The following is a 19542-nucleotide window of genomic DNA, read 5'->3' on the forward strand; positions in this document are numbered from 1 at the left end:
TTTCTTTTTCTTCCAGTACATGTGGTACATGTTTTCAAGAAACAACACGTCGAAATTTCCGAATCACTCGTGCTGGGCTACATCCGGAACCGCCTCTGTTACCTTCAGAGTTCAAAGAAGTACTAGAATCCGTTTGCCATAACCTATTATGAAAAGATAAAGTGGATTAAATGCGTTATTTTCATATTTGTTCGTTTTTTCTGATATTGTTCAACAAGATTATACGCAACGGAACTCGAATAATAACCAATTTTTCTATTTTTTTAGAAATGGATTTTCGTTTTGAGCTGTCTTCTAGTGGAGCTCGCCAGCTGGTATGGAAGGGCTACGTTTACCACAAGAATACGTCGACCGGTAGGTGCACCTATTGGCGCTGTGCACACGCTGCTCGACTGAAATGCAAGGCGACCGTGGTGATGGAGTATGGCGTGATGGTGCGGGTCAAGAATCCCTATCACAATCATCTTCCAATGAAGCGACTTCTGTACGGCATGGGAAAAAATAAGAAAAGAAACCTGAAAAACCAGAATCTTTTCAACAGCTATAGGAGGGTTGAATAAAGACTATGATGGAATAAAGCTGCCTAGTTTACCGTTGATAGATTTTTCCTGAATGTCGACTCTGAAGGTGCTCACAATGATATCTAAATCTCGTTCTTTCCTCACAGCCATCTTCTTTGCTGTCAGTACCAAACAACAGTTGCTTAAACTGCGCAACAAGATTTATCTGAAATCAAAGGGACGAGCTTATCGGAGCTTCTTCTCTTGCATAGAGTACAATTGTCCCGGCCAGGTCATGTTTCACGAGTTGAAAGGAGGCCAACTCAAAATTATGGCCGAACATAACGACGATTGCACGTGCGACTACTATAAGGATCGTCCGGAGGAACACTTGGGCCAGCTTAGCAAAGCCGAACTGACGAGACTGGAAGAAACGTTGATGAGCAAAGACTTCGATGATACCTGGGCGGAAATATAAGTGCAGTGTAGCTTTTATTTAATTTTTTAAATTTTGAATGTAGCGTGAAAAATCAGGGAGTTCATCTTTTGTCTGCCGAGCATCCTATCGTAGCTTTCCGGTGAAAGTACACTAAAAAACGGAACCATTGTTTTGAACCATACATGTGTTCTTTTTATTTTTGGCTCCCTCGTTCTTATTTCATCCATATATGCTCAATCGAATAATCTACGCATAATCACAGACTGTTATTGCAGATCATCGGCATGTCAAACTGAAAGTAAATGATTTATTCTCACTCAAAACCCATGACAAAATTAATCTAGTACTGCACATTGTAACAGACACAAATACAACCTGAAAAGATTCGTCTCCCATTAATAAAAGCTATGAAATCAAACAAAACGTTCGCTAATCTAGTACTGCATGTTTTTCTATCTTTCGCTACTGATCACTAGTTTACATTTCTCTGCAGCCACGGAACTGGACTCGAAACAACCACTGATGGTCCTTAGTAGAGCCGGCACGTTGCAGCTTCGTTACCAAGGTCACACCTTTAACAAACATGTAACTCGTGGCGAAAAAGTCTACTGGAGATGCAGTCAGTACCTGGTGTACCGGTGCAAAGTGCGCATTCAGACCATGTTGGATGAGTTCTCCATCAGCAAGAATGACCATAATCATCCAGTAGTAGTGCGGCCTCGCGCGTACGGATCGCTGAAGCTGTTGAAGCAACGGTTGGGCAACATTAGATCGTGATACTAAATAAATATGACAAAAGATCTACAATTTAATGGTTTATGATACCGAAATTCTCTCGCATTTTTGTATTGTAACAGTGCACTCAGCCGATCATCTCGTTCTTGTCTTCTAATCGAGTGATTCTAATTTTAGCTGCAACGTCATTCGCCCTACCAATCAACAGACCAGAGTTCGAGTTCCGAAGATCGACACAACGTGGCACTCACTTGCTGATGGTCAACGGAGTGAAGTTCTTTCGCAATCGTCAGCGAAACGATAAGCATTACTGGAAGTGCCATCAGTACTATAAATGCAAGTGTCCCTGTACGGTCGTCATCAATGAGACCACGTCCAATATCACTGTAAAGTACAGACACAATCACGACGAAAGTTTGACGTCATTTGATTCTAGTACTACAGCAGCTCGAGTTTATCCAAATAAGCGCATCAAATAAACATTTTTGCAAGATAACATGTGTTTTGTCTTGATATTTCGCCTTTTGGTCATACCTTACCATTTCTAACCGTCAATTCTACTACCTTTCAGAAATCTACTTCACGAAATCGAGCCGAGGCCGTCCGGCAATCATTATCGATGGCGTCAAGTATCTGTTCATGTCGGAAAATCACAAGCGAGTAGTTTGGCGGTGCTCGTCAATGGCCACCAGCAAGCTTAAGTGTCCAGCCCGGATATTGCAGTACAAGAACCCCGAGCGCTTTGTCATTCACCGGGAAAAGCATATCCATGCGCCTCTGAAGCGTCACAAGGTGGCTTTCATCGCTCAAGAAATGTTCACAGTTTTGGATTGAGAAGTACGTGTCGATATCACAGCATGTCGTTTGGAAATAAATTTTATAGTTCTATCCCTGTGCGTTTGCTTCGACCGTTCTAGTACTTCGTTTTGGAAAAATTTAAATATTCACGCTTTACTTACAGTTTTGCAACTTTCTTTGTAGAGTACAAGCACCATCTGTCCGTGACGAGCAGTAATGGCAAGGTGCTTACATACCGCAGCAGCCAGAAGGGTCGGCTACAACTGTCGTGCGATGGATTCTACTACGTCAAGGAGAAAACCGTGAAGCAGAAGGAGTACTGGCGCTGCATCTATTACACCACGAAGATCAAATGCCATGGGCGATTACACACCTTGAACGGGGAAATTCACCACAGTACGCCCCACAATCACGTGGCCGGAGTGTTCAAACGATCCGACTACAATCGTCTTTCGGAAATTATGATAAATACGGAATCGGGTATTGCCGGGCAGCCGTCGACACAATCTATCTGTATAGAAAGTGTAACTAAAGTCGAACGATACTGAAAATAAATCTTAAAGTTTAGTTATAAATATTTGTGTTGGCTTCGGAGTTGGTCGTAGAGCGCTACTGAAGGCGAACCAAATCGAAACCAATTAGTACTGACTTATTTGTTTGGTTCGCCCGATTTTTAGGATCCACCACAATGACGATGATGGACACGTTGGACGTACCGGCTATCGAGTTCAGCAGAACGCAGCGAGGTCGCACCATGCTGATCTACGACGGGTACAAATACGTGGAAAATCGTCAGAGCAACAAGAACGTATTCTGGCGCTGCTCAAAATACGTCAAGTATGCCTGCCGGGCGACCTGTGTGACGTCCAAGAGCCCGAGTGAATGTCCTATTCGGCTGGCTGGCAATGCCCACTCGCATGGGCCGGAAAAAATGTTGGACAGTGACAAAATTGAACCCTCCGATGAATCCGACATTCAGTTCCGGTTGATGCAATTGTACTAGATACGCTTGTTGATTGAAGTACTAGATTTTTAACCGAAATGCAACTATTTATTGGAAGTAAATTCGAATTTCTGATAGATACAATTTTCTTGTACTTCAAATTGATTGTTCACAAAATGTGCTTGCAATCATATTAAAAAAATATGGACAAAACATCAGTTACCAGAATTTCCATTACGGAAAATGTAAACACGCCAATCTAGTACTACATTTTGATGAAAATTTTCTTTCGAAGGTAGTTTATCAAAATTCTGAATTGAAATCTTGTCATTAGCGGTTTAATTTCTAAGCAGATGAATCTAGTACTGCATCGTGAGATATATGTACAAAATATTGCTATTTATATTGAAATAAACTTTTGCATTTGCAGATTTGATTAATGATACTCGTTTTGATGAAGATCCACCTGTTGGTATCTCAATAACGATCTTTTGTACTTTCAGTAACAAACCAATTCGTGACAGCAAAGTTTGGATACACTCAACGGGGACACGTGATGCTAATGTACAACGGGTACGGATTTATCAAAGACCGCCAAACGGCGAAGACCTGCAACTGGAAGTGTTCGCTGTTCCGAAGGATGAAATGTCGTGGGCGAGCCATTACCAAAATCGCCGACGGTAAGAACATGATGAGGGTTACCCATGAGAAACACACGCACAGTCGGGATGAGTATCGAAAAGAGATGTAAGGCACGTAATCATTAGAAGTGCAAGAAGCAGGAGCCGGAGGACAAACCCGAATCAATAACAAAGTCATACTAGCGAGGCGGACATTAGTAGCAGAATGCAAGTTCTCAAATACCAAAAGGTGAGAACTTCGCGAACAATATCAATGCCTATGTAACATATGTATAGGTCATTTCATCATTTCATTTTCATAGGACACGATCGGTGAACTACTAGATTTGTAGTGATGAGCTGAATTTTTGTATGTTGAGAAGGTCAATTCTCCGTTTTTGCAATGAAATGGGTCAACAAGCGTGGGTATAATGATTACTTGCGTAATTTGGTGCTGCTTGAACAAAACTTTGGATAACTGCGTTAATCGAGTTGCAAGAAATGAAGAAAAGAACTACACGGTTACCCACGATTTTTGCACCAATTCTTTGCTAAAACGGAGAATTACACCATACAAAAATTCAGCTCATTACTACACATCCAGTACTACACCGAACGTTCTTGGATTGATAAGAATCTCCCCTGGCTTCGCTGTAAATACTGCAAGGTTGCCAAAATGACTTATGTTTATTCAAGAGTTTTTATTAATCACATGGAATTCAAAACAAAAACAAATGCATAATCTTTCTAGAATGATGTTTTAACAAGAAATACTGATGGGGGGGAATGATCGTTTAAGCTAGAAATATCACAAAGCCTGCGAAAAATATATCTGTAGTACTAGATTACATGGGGCGTCCATTGAGTTTTCTATGTTGAGTAAAGATGTTTCTAGAATTTTCTGCAAGGTATTTTAGCCATCAACGATACCTCACCAATGAATAGCTCCAAAATGATGCCTTGTTTTTCCATTGTAGATCCCCCGAGCTTTAGGGCAGCTCAGTTCGGTTACACCCAACGTGGAAAGATGATGCTCCTGTACGATGGTTTCGCCTACATCAAAGATCGTGATGCCCGGAACAGCTGCAACTGGAAGTGTTCGCTGGCCGGAAAGCGAAAATGTCGCGCCAGAGCCGTTACCAAGACGGCCCTTGGACGCCAAATGATGAAAATTACCAACCCCAATCACAACCACGACCGAAAAGCGTATCGATTCGATACGGTGAATTTCTTTGCCGACAAGAAATAAAATTATCATTTGTGCATTGTACTGCTTAGTGTTTCAATCGATAACTATACTGCGGTAGACATCTCTATGTGACTTTTGGAGCTAACTGTATTCTTCATCATTTTAGAACTATTCGCTAATGCATACTTTGGAAAAACTCGACGCGGTCACCAAATGCTTCTGCATGAAAATTACAGCTACGTGCGGGAAAAGCAGAAGCAAAGTACAACCAACTGGAAGTGCTCCTGGCATGTCAAATTTCGTTGTAAGGCGCGAGCAGTGACGAAAGAAATCGAGGGTCAGCATTTTGTTCGAATAACCTGCGGTTTCCACACTCATCCTCCGAACAATGGCTCCAAGTCTGGTGATGCGTCGAAACACTACCACGAGAACTATTAGACAGTGGAAAATGGTACCATGGTAAGTTCAGTCATTTGTTAACGACCTGCAAACTGGCACATCACTTACGTGTACATTTTGAAAGATAAATGAATGTGAACGGTACACGTTGGTATCCTATAAGTATTGTCAAAGAATTGCACGAGTAAAGATTGTTCAAATATAGTGGAGAGTAGTTTTTTTTCTTGAAAGTACTAGATTAGAGACAGTCAGGGACAGTCAGGAGACGTTAGTTAAACTTTTCTCATTTATTGAAACCAAAGTGCCTAAATATTTGTTTGAGGGACGATTAATCAGAACGTTTACAATGTAATTCTTGTTGTCAATCCTTTAATATGGATGGAAGAAATTTATGTTTGTATATCGTATCATGGTTCTCCGGCAAAACTACCATGGCTCAAATATGGTCTATAAGCGTGGAAAGTGATGTGTGCGAGTTTTGCGGTTGATTATAACTAGAAAATGAACTTGTTTTTTTTAAATTCAATACAACTGATTTTAGTTTCTTTTTTACAGGTAAACTACGACCACACACTGGCTCTGTTCAACCGAAGCATTTGAAATTATTTTGTTGATCATACATTGCCAGAATAAACTTTATATACAAATTAAAGCTTTTTACATTTATACGAACATCCGTTTGTGTTGATCTAGTACTTCACCATGTAAACTTTATATTCAAACTTATTTTTGACACTCATACGAACAACCCTTCGCGTCGTTTAATCGACTGATCTAGTACCCCATCATGTAAAATAATTATCTTTCCCTCTTTTAGATGACATGCACGGCTTCTCGCAACTGGCTCACTATGAGTTCACGTCCAGAGGAACGCAATGTCTAGTATACGATGGTTATTTCTACAGCAAAAACAAAACAAACGAGGGTGGCGTCCGGGTCAACTGGAAGTGTCGTTACTATCAACGGTTCAAGTGTAAAGCACGAGCACTCACTAAAACAATCAACGGCTGTGATTATGTGAAGGTCTCCAGTACGGAGCACACCCACATGCAAGAGATGTACTGTAAAGACCTGCGACGGAAGCGGCGTAGAGCTATACAAACAGGATCGTTAGACTATCAATTCCTGGGCTGAAGATCTGTGCGACCTATAATAAAAATATCTTTGTGGAAAACATATTCTTTGATGACTCTGATTGCTTGTTCGTTTTAGCTAAGCCAGATGCGACAGATTATTTTCATGCTGATTTATTTGGCTGTTTTTTTTTAGCAGGGGCCGACAAAACAGCGGATCTGGAAATGGCACAGTTTGGATCAACCCAGCGGGGGCGACCCCTTCTAGTACATCAAGACTACACGTACATCCGCAATGGAGAGTTTGGCGGCACAATAAATTGGCGCTGTTCGGCCTACCGACGACTGAAATGCAAAGCCAAAGCCATAACGGTCAAGCACAATGGCGTGGAGTTCGTAAAACTATCCTATGCCTTACACAGCCATGGCCCCAAGACTGGAAGCGATCAGCAGTGGAAGCATGAGTCGGAAACGGTTGATTTCCTGCGCTGTGAAGAGGATGAAGAAGCCATGATAAAGTGTTTCTTAGAAAATTGAGATACGTTGAATAAAAACGACAAACTTAGATGTATTTTCTATGCATTTATTTTGCATTCTAGTACTACACCTGAGTGTGTTGTCATTCACATTATATCATTTTATCTCCTATACAGGTAACATTATTTATGTGCTGTCGAAACGAGGCACTAAGCATCTGTTCTTCGATGGCAACACGTACACACCGAATGAGAGACCCTATCCCGGGCAGCGTTCTAGGACGTGGAAGTGTACGTTGTACTACAGATTGAAATGCCGAGCCCGTATCGTTACCAGTGAAGCCAACGGGCTACCCAAGTTGCGTGTGGTAGTAGCCGAACATACCCACGAAAAGCTGTTTCCCCATTTGAGCGAGAAATTTCGAAGCCTGTTCTAGATCAACGAAGACACACACCCAAATCTAGTCCATCACCGATTGATCTCTATTTTACTCTAGTCTTATTAAATCTAATCGATTGAGAAATAAATGTTCGTGTGCTTAGATGATCTGAGTGTTTGGAAGGTTTCAGCTCGTAATCCTTTTGTCATGTGTGGTCAGAAGAATCTAATCATTACTGTTTCTCATTTACTTCTAGACCCATACGATTGGGGTCCACTCAGTGCGATTCGATTCGTTCACTATCCGATTAAAAGCAAAGTGATAACGAAACTTTTCCATCCAGGGTTTTCGTACTACCGGAGCAAGCAGGTTAACCAGGCCACCTATTGGGTGTGCGATCGTACAAAGCAAAGCAATTGCCGAGCTCGGATCACAATTTTCGAAGATCAAAGAGTGTACAAAGTGACAAACTCATATCACACACATGACCCAATGTATACTAAGCTTTGTTTCTAATAAATTCGAGTAATTCATCACCCCGTTCTACTACTTCATCCTTTCTATTGATTACTTTTTATTATTAAACTTATCTATCTTCTAGAAATCGATTACATTCCGCCGACTTCGTTGGTTGCCACCATCAGACCCGACATCAGTGTAGTACCAGAACAGTATTTGGTGAAACTAGAACAAGAGATTCACATTTCCACCGTGGTTGGTCAACGAGGCAACACAAAGTTGCTGATCGAAGGATACACGTACATTGTCAACAAGAGAAGTAACGGAAAATGCTATTGGGGTTGTGCTAAAGCTGTACCGTTCCGTTGTCGCGCCCGACTGATACCAGATGACATCAATTTCTACGATGTGACGTTCAAAAATCTAGTACACAATCATCGTCCAGGCGAAACGAAACGACGATAAAAACTGGCATTAGATCTGCGGTTATGAAATAAAGCCAAATTCTTGAACACTATCAGTTACCTATATTTTGTGAAGTACTAGTTTGATTTTTCGTTTTTTTTTTTGCTATCATCTAATTCGATCTCCAATCTACTTTCAGTGAAGAAAGCACGCCTGTCGGGAGTGCTGAATCTTGCCGCATGGACATTTACACCCGGACAACGAGGTAAACCCAAGCTGGTGATCGAAAACAATTCCTTCTTCCGCACCAAAAGGGACACCCAGCGCTCGTACTGGTCCTGTTCGGCGTACAAATCAAAGAAGTGCAAATGCAAAGTAGTAACGCATCGGAATAGTTTGGTCGTGAAGTACACTCACAAGAGCCATACGCATCCGAACGAATACAACGATCTGTCCAAGATCAATCTGATCGATGTGGACATAAACGAGTTTTACGATAAACCGGTCGGCGGTGCCGCCTTCGAAGTCAAGAAAGAACCAACACTTTAAATGTAGTACTTAAAAACTTTGAATAAAGTGTCTATTTTGTCACATAAGTTGGAAGTAGTACTAGAGTTTAAAACAAAAATATAATTTCACTATTTTTCCATGAAATTGTTAAAATTTTCCCTTTTATCCGTTTATAGGTAAATTGAGATTTGAAAGAATTATAACCAAGCGACCGTGTACGCCCATGATGGTTTTGGACGGATACAATCAAATTAAAATACATTCTTGCTATTCATGTTTTAGAAAAGGATAAATACGGAGCCCAGTTTGAATTCGAGGGCAGAGATGTGAGGATTGCGCCTAGTAAGTACGGCTTCCCAAAGTTACACCTGGATGGGTACATCTACTTGCGCAATGTCGAAAAGAGTGGAGAAAAGTCTATTGGGTGTGCGAGCGCGCGAGGAAGACTAAATGCAAGGCACGAGCTATAACATATCGAGGAAAATCACGTATCACAATCAACGAGTTCGATCACAACCACAGACCGGGAAAAATGTAAATATACGTTGACTTTTGCGTAAATTTGATCATGATCGTCCTTATTTCCCTGTGCGGCATTCATGGTGGACACCCGTATGGTACGAATGCAGAACACAAGCAATATGTGTCTAAATGTCGGTTCATTAATTTTTAATGGTAGAACTTGTTCAAAGATCATTGTTGTAAAGTTGATATCATGCATGATAAACATCAATAGGGCACGTTCGGTGTAGTACTAGATTTGTAGTAATGAGCTGAATTTTAGTATGGTGAGAAGGTCAATTATCCGTTTCTGCAATGAAATGGTGCAACAAACGTGGGTATTATGATTCCTTGCCTAATTTGATGCTGTTTGAGCAAAACTTTGGATAACTATGTTGTTTATGTTGCAAGAAATGAAGAAAACAACAACACTGTTGCTCAAAGTTTTGCTCAAACAGCATCAAATTAGGCAAGGAATCATAATACCCACGCTTTTTCCACCATTTCATTGCAGAAACGGAGAATTGACCGTCTCACCATACTAAAATTCAGCTCATTACTACAAATCTAGTACTTTACCGATCTGTCCTATTGTCTCCTATTGAGAAAGTTATGACTATACACAATGAATATCATTGCATTCATCGTGAGCACCAGTATAGCGCGAAAGTAAAACACTAGCAATGTCCGCTAAACATCCCATTCATCAATTTCAGATGATACGATTTGTGTTCCGTTTGATAATTCGGACGTAGCATTCACCATCAGTAGGCAGGGAAAACCGAAAATGATCTTCCGTGGCCACACTTACCTACGGAACAGCAGCAACGCTCAGAAGACCTACTGGATATGTGCTGCGGCCCGGGAACGAAAGTGTCGATCCCGTGCCATTACAACCAAAGGCTTGCGCCACGTAACTATAAGAGAAACGGCGCATAATCACTGACTTTGTGAACTATGGCAATATCAATAAAAAGAATCGATAAAAGTTGTTAGTTTTGATTTTATCAACTTTTGCATTCGAATATCTGTATGGATTGCCAAACTAATTGCCTTCGGTGCTTGTTTCAGATCCATCGCGAAAGTACAAGGAGCTGGTATTTGTTAGCGGTTTAAGGGGAACACCGAAGCTAATCGTGGATGGGTATTCGTTCATTCGCAACAAAGGAAATTTCCGGACCACATATTGGCGCTGTTCGAAGCTTCGTTCGTTGGGTTGCAAGGCCAAAGTAATAACCTCTCAGTTGGACAACAAGGTGTCCGTTACCGATCCCGTTCATTGTCATATGCCCGACTATCGACAATATATCTGAAATTATTTGTTCAATAAACAGAAAAGAAAAGCAAGATGATGGTGAAACTGCCTTATTAGGTTGTCAGGTGCAGTACTAGATCACGAATCTCACAGCTTAATTTCCATTTTTCTCGTCTAGACTATTGGGTGGAGCTCCTGGCGGATAAACCGGCGGTAAATTTCACTTACGTCACCGGTCAGCGTGGAAAACCGAAAATATTGTTTGACAATCATACCTACATTTGCTCGAAACATCTGAAGAATCGCAAATACTGGACTTGTGGCAAACAACGATCGCAAGCGTGCCGGGCACGTCTTATCACCGATTCGGACAACACGATGCTGCTTGCACGCCAGCTTGAGCACACCCATCCTCCCGATATGGACATCATCACAAAATCTATGTTGTACAGCCAGAAATAAATCGACGCGTGGTCCAAAGTTGAAACATCTAGTACTTCGTGTTTAGTTTATTTTACTTCAATTTGTTTTCAAATTCTTGTACCATTCGCTAACAATTCCATTGTCTTTTCCAGATCTTAATCCGCTCATCGAGTTTGATTTTATGACCACTCCCTCTCCCACGCCGCTCAAATCCCCTTCTCCACCGACTCATATCGCTAGTCGACCACCCAGATCTAGGCGCCAGCGCAAAGCCGAACCAATCGTTTTGGACGATCAACCTTTGGTGCTTTTTACATCACAACGGGGGAAGCACCTTCTAGTGTTAGAAAACTATACTTTTTCTAAGAATAACACCGTTGGCGAAACGACATACTGGGCGTGCCGAGTGGTTACCGATCACGTCAAGTGCAAAGCCCGAGCTAGTACTACTCGCAAGGTTAATGGCCTTTTTCGAGTTATGCTTGGTAATGCGACACATAACCACCTGCCAAAAATGTCACGCAAGGTCCTACTCGAATGCGGTGTCGAGCCCAATGTGTTTTATTTGAAGAGTTGAATAAAGTGTGTATTGAATGCTTGTTTATGATTTTTCCAACTTCGGAATTTCTTACTAATACGTACTACTAATCAGCGGTTATTTGTATTTCGTTCTAGTAATGCAAACTCAGATGACATCGACTGGTGTCAGGAATATTCGGAAGCCGAATGCAAGGAGAGCACGTAAATGGAAAACGGATAATATCGACATACCGGAAATATTGAAGGGACCTTCGGAGAAAATGATTTTGCAAACATGCATCGTCGGTGGAATGAAAGTCTTATATCAGAACAACTACTTCGAGTATCATTATTCCAAAAGTGGAGTGAAACTCTACCGGTGCGCTGCTTTTGCAGATTTGCAATGTGAAGCTCGAGTTCTGGTGCAGAACGGGCTAGTTTATTCGATTAACGGAGATCATTGTCATTTGAATGCTGGACAATAAACGAAAACTGTCCTTTTATTAATCAAACTACCAATCAGTATGGACTGCAGTACTAGATTTGATAGTTCTCAACGTTCTATTTGATTTTTTTGTGAATATTTCCAGGCGATCTATTACGATCAATGCAAGACTACAGTCAAATTCAAACTCAATTTGAAATGCCACATCCGGAGATGGCTGAAGTGTCTGTACTGTATCAGCGTGAGCCAGTCGAAAAAGCTGGCGACAAAAAACGTAAGCAGTAATGTTCATATTTCAGATTATTAGGAAGAAGAATTGCCAACCGATTTCTTTTATTTCAAATTTCAGTCAATATTTACACGACATCATCACTTATACTGAATAAACTACCACTCGGATCAGGATCGCATGCCAAATCGCTTCCAAGGTCAATCTCGAAATCTAAGTCCCACAAGTTGTTGAATGTACAGCATATCACTGCTACCGGGACGCCTTACGATTTGGTAATCGTTCCTACCAAAAAGGGTGGTGTCGGGGTTCGGCACGATGGACACCACTTTGAGTACCATTTCACTCGCAGTGGACACAAGATTTACCGGTGTGCGTGGCACTTGAAGAAACGGTGTCCATCGCAATTGTTGGTGTTCAACAGAAAGACCTATGTCATTTCTGATGACCACTCGCATACGGAACTGGCCCGGATGAGTGATGACATTTTGGCTAAGACAGTAGTCTGTTAGTGTAGTCTTCAAAACTCTACGTATTTTATGTGCCTTTTTCGAAATAAAGCATATTTTTCAATTACATTTAAATTATCATCTAATTTTGTAGTACTAGTTTTGGCAGTTTTCTGCCATGGCATTCATATATGTAACATCAAAGTTCTCTTTCGCTATAGTACCTTTCAGCAATGCGCAATTTGTGATGAGTACCAAGGGATCACCACAGCTCTGCATCGACGGATTTCCATTCACACGACACATCGTGAAGGAGGACACGATCTACTGGAGATGTATACAATTCCGTGCATTGCGGTAAGCATGAGTCGAACATACGTATTTGAAGTTGGCATTCTGGAGCGAAGGAAACGTGGCACATTGCGAGATATTCTACTACAGCGCAAACGGATGAACCAGAAATCCGCTCCATCTGAAGTGAAACCACACCCGACTACTAGCGCTGAAAATGACAAGCCAATCCCGGAAGAAACATACGCTGCGGAATATCTGCTAGCAGAGCTAGAGGATTTCGTTTTAAAAAATGACTAATCGTGAATATGTGACATTCTAGTACTTCGTCAAATGTGTGAGAACACTGTTACTGTTATTGTTCACGATATATTTATCATTGTCCGTTCACCGTTGTCTCTGGACATTGTTGATTGTGCTTAATAAACGCACTTCACTTGTTTTGCACTAGTACTTCGTCAAGTTGTAGAGCATTTATCGGTATCTCTGCCGACGCAAAGCGAGATAAAAACCAATAAATTTTTATTTACACATATTTTGTTTTATTCTAGTACTCCATCGTACTCCAGATGGTATTGAAGGTAGAATTCCTGCTTATTTATAATTATTTATCCACTGTAGGTCATGAAGCCGTAATCCATTACACCATGAGCCGAAAAGGGACGGCCCAGCTGGAGATCGATGGGTATCGCTACACGAGACAGAAAATTTGCAAAACCACAATCCGATGGGAGTGTCTTCAGACGAAAGCGTTGGCTTGCAAGGCACGGGCCACCACCAGTAATACCCCGAAGGGACTTGTGCAGTACTACAATAATACACACAACCATCCACCGCACATGGAACGGCGGAAGGCTGGCGAACTGCGCAAATTGAAACAACAAACGGCGGAGAGGCTGAAGCTTTTATAACCCGATCTTTTGGAGATCCATTACAATGTTTAGATAGTAATATACAAAACTTGATAATCTATTACATAAAGATAACGTTGACGACAACACATATAGCCATAATAGCCTTTGCTCATCACCTAGATATGTATTTGGTCATTTGTCATTTCGCCATCCGTCTGGAGCCCTTTGCAATGAACACTATTAATTGAAATATTCTAGTACCTTAACATGTTTTCATCGTTTATATTTTAACCAATTTCGACATTTTACAGATAGCACCTACTCGAACATTCAGTATGTAATGAGTTCGAGAGGAGCGCCCCAGCTGGATATCGAAGGGTTTCGCTTCACGAGAAAACATAAAGGCAAGCAAGCTATCCAGTGGATTTGCGTGCAAAACAAAGCCATCCAGTGCAAAGCGCGAGCTACTACTACTTCGCGAGGGATGATGCGTCAGCTGATCAACATCCACAATCATCCTCCTCAAATGCAGCGACGGAAGGCGGGTGAGCTGCGTGAGCTGAAGCGCCAAATGGAAGAACGGACAATGTTGTTGTATGATTCCGCTATGTGAACATAAATCACTAGAAAAGTATATGTTGGGGCGGTTTTCTAGTGAAACTGGCAACACTGGACAAATACGAAGATAGTCGAGGAGCACGCAATTTAGTGTACAGTTGGAAGTAGAATGCCTCTGTGAAGAATTTTTGTTTTTTTTTAGAAAAGTATAAGCCAAAAGTTGATTATGTTGTACATATAAAGATAAAAAGATTATAGTTTGTTCTCGTCATGCATCTTTATAGATAAATGACTTATTTTGCTAAATCAACTTTTCATAAATATACCTTATTTAACCGCTTATTTAACATTTCGTTGCATTGAAGTGGATTTAGCAGTCCTAAAAATGAATCAACTATGCAAAGTTCAATTCCGGAGTTATCTGAAACGCCTCTGAATCGAATTAGAATGCTAAATAATTGTGACGTATACGACTAATCGCTAAATAATTTCCATGGCTCAGCTCTAGGCTATTTCGAAAACGGACCACTTCCACCCATCCACTACCACACGACAAAAAGAGGATCTCTTCAGCTGGAAATGGACGGCTATCGATTCACAAGAATGAAAGTGCTGCAAACCACCATTCACTGGTCTTGCTTGCAAACAAAGGCACTTCGCTGTAAGGCTCGAGCCGTAACCAATAACGACCTGCAGGGTACTATCCGAAGGTACGTCAACTATCATAATCATCCGCCTAGTATGCGACGTCGCCAGCATGGGGATTTGCAGCGGATCAAAGAGGATCGAATGACTGTGAAATCGAAGAAACAGTGATATGGTGAATTGTTAGTCAAGTTAGCAATTGTTTCGATGGAATAAAATTGTTTTACTTTATACACATAAGCGTTCATTTTTATGGTGCTGAGGTTTACTCTGTATGGCTTCTTTTAAAGTATGCTGAATTTAACTATTGCAGATATTAGTCGGTTCGAGGCAAACTACGTTTCCAGTAGAAAAGGAACTCCTCAGTTGATGATCGATGGTCATTGCTACAGCAGGCAAAGGGTTCGCTTACGAACTATTCGATGGCGTTGCGTGCAGTTTAAAGCTTTACAGTAAGTATTCTAGTACTTCCTTTTCCGTTTGCATATGTTCACTATGGTTCAAAATTTAAGTTGCATGTAACGGGCGACAACCGATCGTCAAAAAGGCGGTCAGATCATTTCAGTCGATGGAGAACACAACCATGAAGTCATCAAAGAGCGGAGGAAGAATGGCGAACTTCGGGAACTGCTGGCCAGGTGACATGCTGAACGAACCAGCACATGTGTCAATTTAAAAGTTGAAGATATAGACAGTTGAATAAATCAGTCTTTGTATGCTATACCATTTTCGCTTTTTATGCAGTACTAGAATGTGGCAGTAAAATAATCTGTGAAGATAAATTGAACGTTCCAATCTTCTATACAGATTGCTACACATACGAAGAGCTGGATGTGCACGCTAAACTGAGCAAGAGAGGCAAGGTTCAGCTGATGATCGACGGGTTTTCGTTTTCGCATGAAAAGGTTCGTCCGCATACCATTCGATGGATTTGTAATCAAGCATGGGTTTTGAAGTAAGTTTTTGTTAGAGAAATGGTGACACTCTTAATAATAAACGATGTTTGCTATTTTTGTAGCTGCAAAGTTCGAGCTACCAGTGAAAAAATGAGCGGAAAACTTATATCGGTCCGAGGAGCGCACAACCATGGCGTTGTCAGCAGTCGGCGAAAGTGGGGTCAATGTAAATTCATCAAAGAACAATACGAGAGGGATTCGGAGCAGTCAGTGGAACCTTCACGTAAAGGAGGAAGACCCAAAAAGCAGATGGAGCAATGGCAACTATAGGTTGAGAAAGTGTAATTTCTAACAATAAATACACTATTAATATATTCATTACGTGCTTTCCTTTAGTGTGCTTTAATGAGAGTTTAGTTAGAAAATTTCATCATTTGTTAAATTTCTTTCAGGCAACTTTTCGTACGTAATGAGTCGTCGAGGAACACTGCAGTTGCAGATCAATGGTCACATATTCACTAGATCGCAGGTGCGCGAAAAAATAATAATTTGGGTTTGCAGTCAAAGGAGAGCCCACCGGTGAGTTTGCTGCTGTTGTTACGCAATTCTAGTACTTCAATCATAATCTTTCTCACGCTTCAGTTGTAAAGCTCGAGCGACAACAAGCCGTAAAGAGGGAAGCGCTATGATTTCGCTGAGAGAGGATCATACTCACGATGTTATTACCGGAAGGAACATTCGTCGAAAAAAGATTGTGCCGACTTCTGCAGTTATTCTTTCCGCCACGGAATCCGACTTGGAATATGATGAATACGATTTGTTATGATAAATATATGTATTTGCAAATCACACATATATTCTTTTCTCAATTGTTATTCTAGCTCTAAAAGACGATTTGACAAAGTCTTAATTTTATGTGTTCCAGTTCCGAAGGACGTGGCCTACATAATGACGAGCCGAGGAATACAACTAACGGTCAACGGGTACATATTTTCTCGTCAAAAAGTCTCCACGCACTGCGAAATGTGGCGCTGCATGCTTTCGTACTCTCATAGGTATGTAGTTGGACTTTGGATGATGTACTAGCACGACTATTGTTTACATTGTGTTTTGTAAAATAAAAATGAACAAATGTTTTTGTTGCAAAACTAGCATAGTTGTTTCCAAACATTACAAGTTAAATTAAAAAATAACAAATGTCAATTAATCGTTATAATTTAATGTTGTTCTAGTACTACTTTAATTTGATGCCTTGTTTGTGTCCATGGAGCTTGACTACATATTACGTAAATCTTCAGGTGTCCAGCCCGGGCAAGCACGTACAAACCACGAAACGGTCAGGGTGCTCGAATTTCTCTCCGAAACCAGCACAACCATCCGATCGGCGCGACCAGCCGCAAGTATAAGAAACCAGCAGTAAATAAATCACCCAAGTTGCCAAAAGCTCTCAGCGTAAATAAACCAAAGACCTCCACAGAGCAGTAGCAGTATAGTTAACATTAACATTCGCATCGCAAATATAAGATTTAAAAAAAATCAGTGTGATCCTTTCCGTGTAGTACCAGATCTAGCTTGGAGGTTATGTTTTGATGTTGATTAACTACTTTTCATTTCTAGAAATCAGTGACATATCTTTCGTGATGACCAGAAGGGGCCGAATGCAGCCGTCAGTCAGTGGATATCTTTACACCAGAGATAAAACACGAGGGGATTCACAGTTCTGGGCGTGTAATCAGTCAAAAGTGTTGAAGTAATTTTCTTACCCTTAAGCTCTTTCAAACTAGTGCTTAACAATTACTCGTTTCTCGTATTCAGCTGCACTGCACGGGCAACTACACACAAGGTGCAAAAGAACGGCTCACCGAGGATAACTCTACGAGGACAGCACAATCATGAAGTGATCACAGAACGACGAAAATCCGGAGCGCGTGCCCGTCTGATCGAGAAATGCCGGAAAGAACGTGGTCTTGTACCTTGATGTCAGTAGGAAAATGGTAAATTTTGATGAATATAATGTAAAATTTGCGTAATTGAATTATGTTTAAAGATGGATCAACTAACGTCATAATATAGTACTACCTTAATAACAAAAACATTTTGAAATATTGCAGATATTATGTAGTTTTGTTCTTACCAAACGAGGGACACCCAGCTATTGGAAAATGGATATATATACACGAGAGTCAAGGCTCTAGGAGCAATGTTCTAAAGTGAATGCCAATTCAATCACATGATCATCAACGATCGACGCCAAGCCGGTCAACGAGCCAAACTTGTGGAGCAATGTATTCACGAAAAATGCTTGAAGCGATAGCGGTGACATATATTCTAGTACTTTATCGTTTCAATGATATTAATAAATGCTGTTACATTTTGAATGCCTAATGTGTTTTGCTCTAGTACTACAGTTAAAATGCGTTGCAATTCTCATTACTAAAAATTTTTTCCATTAATTCAGATATCTCATTCGTCATGAGCAAACGAGGTAAAACTCAACTTTGTGTCGATGGATTTCTCTACATGCGCGTGAAGGCTAGCGACGAATTGCAGTACTGGTCGTGCAATCAGTTCCGGGTGCTTGGGTAAGCAATTGTACCTTATGTAGTACTAGATGTATCACTGTCCTCTATTCCATCATTGCTACAGCTGCACGGCTCGTGCCACAACTGGAAGGGGGAAAAGAGACGGCAAACCGATCATCAAGCTGCGCGGTTTTCACAATCACCGGATTATTATGCAGCGTCGAAAACCTGGCGAATGTGCTAAATTGAAAGAGCAATACGCTCGTGAACGAGACGGGCTACCAGAGAGGACTGAACATGCTGTACCAGAACAAACGGTGCCTTTATCAATACCAGCGGTATCACAACCGTCGCTTTTACCGATGGCACAGTGCTTTTTGAAGCAAGAAAAATAAATGTGAATTGATGACGTATCTTTTTCGGTATTCTATTACTTCGTCGCTTATATATTGAGCTGATATAATGCGAAGTATTGTGTCATTTCGGGAGGTCTGTAGTATGCAATAGATATTATTATCAATAAACTTAAAAACGTTGAGTTATACTTAAGATGTTGCGATCAGGGTTTACAAGAAAAGTTAATAATCACACTAAATCGCGTCGTGCCATTAACGATAAATATCCACAAGTTGTAACAAATTGAAAAACTATAAACCATAATATGTAGAGTGAAACCTCATATTTTTGTTCTTAATGGAAAAAAATGACTGTTGTAGTGCTACAGAGAGAGAAAAAACAATCACATTATTTTCGCTCAAAGCTATTTCTAAAAAATATGCAACGTGTTTCGAAGAATTTTCACCGAATCGTTCACGCATTTGACATTATTACAAATCTCGTTGCAGTTGTCTGTCCAGAGGAAATTTCTTTTGTATTGAATTACCGAGGAACGCAGAACATGGTGATTCGGAACCACTTCTTCGTTCGCAACAAAATTTCCCAACGGTATCTTTTCTGGAACTGTGCCCAGAAGAAAGCTCTAGGGTGAGGGTTTTCGTAATTGCCAAGTACTTCTGATTGCTAAGTCAT

At 40.9% G+C, this 19542-nt stretch overlaps 1 long non-coding RNA gene across 30 annotated transcripts in view; it reads left to right on the top strand.

The window, feature by feature from the left end:
- LOC134285810 (uncharacterized) overlaps window positions 1-19542 on the top strand; it is a 36437-nt gene that overhangs the window by 1221 nt on the left and 15674 nt on the right. For 12 of the 30 annotated variants that reach the window (XR_009996707.1, XR_009996688.1, XR_009996717.1 and 9 more), the window contains exons 2-10: window positions 17-5683; window positions 6179-12343; window positions 12419-15547; window positions 15608-16050; window positions 16114-16570; window positions 16634-17046; window positions 17290-17741; window positions 17807-18573; window positions 18638-19497. This is a non-coding gene — a long non-coding RNA (uncharacterized LOC134285810). Of the gene's footprint in view, window positions 1-16; window positions 5684-6178; window positions 12344-12418; window positions 15548-15607; window positions 16051-16113; window positions 16571-16633; window positions 17047-17223; window positions 17742-17806; window positions 18574-18637; window positions 19498-19542 lie in introns of all 30 variants that reach the window. The other 18 variants (XR_009996706.1, XR_009996691.1, XR_009996696.1 and 15 more) reach the window with 18 other exon arrangements.

Source organism: Aedes albopictus, chromosome 1, assembly GCF_035046485.1.
Source record: "Aedes albopictus strain Foshan chromosome 1, AalbF5, whole genome shotgun sequence".
In the NCBI taxonomy this organism is placed as follows: Eukaryota; Metazoa; Arthropoda; class Insecta; order Diptera; family Culicidae; genus Aedes; species Aedes albopictus.